Source organism: Pantherophis guttatus, unplaced genomic scaffold, assembly GCF_059756535.1.
Source record: "Pantherophis guttatus breed Tessera unplaced genomic scaffold, ASM5975653v1 scaffold_21, whole genome shotgun sequence".
NCBI lineage: Eukaryota > Metazoa > Chordata > Lepidosauria > Squamata > Colubridae > Pantherophis > Pantherophis guttatus.
In genome coordinates, this window is record NW_028269836.1 from 215,001 (window position 1) to 217,500 (window position 2,500).

Sequence of the window (2,500 nt, forward strand, 5' to 3'; positions counted from 1 at the left end):
TGCTCTCGTCTTCTGGGGGTGACATTTCTCCCTGAGCGCTGCTGGCATTAGAAAGACCATTCGAAGACGGGTTAGGGTCGGGGTCGGGGAAGCGAGCGTCAGGTCTCGCCGCCCCGATTTTTCCAACCAAGAAAGCAGGACGCTTGAAACCGCGATGGGAGCTTGGACCGGAAGGCTTGCGATAGCAAGAGATCTAGGCAAGAACGGAAGCTTTTCGCTTCAAACAAACCAGCTATTTAAAGCAACCCCTCGCACGCGACATCCATCGTGGCAGGGAAACAGAAACAGAGACGCCGGCCCGGCCGAGGCTGCCGGAGCGGCCCGGTAGACCGGGCCGCCGTCTGCCCGTCTTTAAGTCGAAAGACGACTTTAAATCTAAAAACGGTTTTAAGTCGAAAGTGTGGGTTAGGGTTAGGGGAAAAAGTTGTGGGGTTAGGGTTAGGGGAAAAAGCTGTAGGGTTAGGGTTAGAGAAAACAGTTGTAGGGTTAGGGTTAGGGTCAGGGTTAGGGAAAATAGTTGTAGGGTTAGGGTTAGGGTTAGGGTTAGGGTTAGGGTTAGAGAAAAAAGTTGTAGGCTTAGGCTTAGAGAAACAAGTTGTAGGCTTAGGCTTAGAGAAACAAGTTGTAGGGTTAGGGTTAGGGTTAGGGTTAGGGTTAGGGTTAGAGAAAAAAGTTGTAGGCTTAGCCTTAGGTTTAGGCTTAGGCTTAGAGAAACAAGTTGTAGGGTTAGGGTTAGGGTTAGGGTTAGGGGGAAAAGTTGTAGGGTTAGGGTTAGGGTCAGGGTTAGGGAGAAAAGTTGTAGGGCTAGGGTTAGGTTCAGGTTCAGGCTCAGGGTTATCATTCTGGAAATGATATTAGCAGAAGCAATGGAGGAAAGCGAGGAGAGGGAGGGAGGGAGGGATAGATATTAAACGGGATGGACGAAACGTATAGAGCGCACACAAGACACGCGATGAGAAACCACCCGCCCAGAGAAATTCATGTCCGATTTACCGAGAAGACAGGGAGGGCAGAGAGATCGCCATGGATGAGAAACACGACGAGAAAGCACAAAATATCGGCGAGCTGAAATATCGGCGAGCTGGCGAGAGCAAAGATATCGAGTAGATTCAAGAGAGAAAGCGGAATTATTTTATAAACAACGTAGAGATGACCAAGAACAGGAAAGATGGGGAGATGAAAGTGGGGACGGACGACGGGAGGAGAAGAAAGAACAGCCAAAAGAGAGCCAAGAAAGCCAACAAAACGAGAAAGCGTCGAGAGAAGGAGCAGGAGCAGAAGACGTTAAAGAAAGAACCAAGGGACCTAAGAACGACTTGCTCGACAAAGCAAATAGATCAGTAAGAAATGGAAGAAGAAATAAAAATAATTTCCTGGACTAGAAATGGACTGGATTCGGCCATTCGGCAAGAGGAAGGAAAATATGGAATAAATGAGGGAAGTTAAGATCAGAAATGATAGGCCTACGAGAGGTTCCTCTGGGAAAGCTACACCCAAAACTTTTGAGGAAGGAAGATGGCAGAAATTGGAACAAACTTTTCACTTGAAGGGAAGCTTTTCACGTCAAACCAGCTATTTAAATCAACCCCTCGCAGCCATCCTGGCAGAGAAGCAGAAAACCGAAACACTCCAGTCCGGCCGAGGCCCGGGTAAACCGGTCCCGCCCGAGCGAGCGTCCCGGTAGACCGGGACGGCTGCCGGGCGCGGGCACCCCCGGGGCCCGGCGCTGGCACCGAGGCGAAGGGGGAGGTCCCCGACCGAGGCCCGCGGCGCCGGAGCCGGGATCCCGTACCTCCATCGCGGCGGGGGAAACGGAAAGACTGACCCGGCCGAGGCCCCGGTAGACCGGGACGGCTGCCGGGCGCGGGCACCCCCGGGGCCCGGCGCTGGCACCGAGGCGAAGGGGGAGGTCCCCGACCGAGGCCCGCGGCGCCGGAGCCGGGATCCCGTACCTCCATCGCGGCGGGGGAAACGGAAAGACTGACCCGGCCGAGGCCCCGGTAGACCGGGACGGCTGCCGGGCGCGGGCACCCCCGGGGCCCGGCGCTGGCACCGAGGCGAAGGGGGAGGTCCCCGACCGAGGCCCGCGGCGCCGGAGCCGGGATCCCGTACCTCCATCGCGGCGGGGGAAACAGAAAGTGATGCGGCCGGGGCCCCGGTAGACCCGGCCGTCTCCCCGGCGCGGGCACCCCCGGGGCCCGGCGCCGGCACCGAGGCGAAGGGGGAGGTCCCCGACCGAGGCTCGCGGCGCCGGAGCCGGGATCCCGTACCTCCATCGCGGCGTGGGAAACGGAAAGACTGATCCGGCCGAGGCCCCGGTAGACCGGGACGGCTGCCGGGCGCGGGCACCCCCGGGGCCCGGCGCTGGCACCGAGGCGAAGGGGGAGGTCCCCGACCGAGGCCCGCGGCGCCGGAGCCGGGATCCCGTACCTCCATCGCGGCGGGGGAAACGGAAAGACTGACCCGGCCGAGGCCCCGGTAGACCGGGACGGCTGCCGGG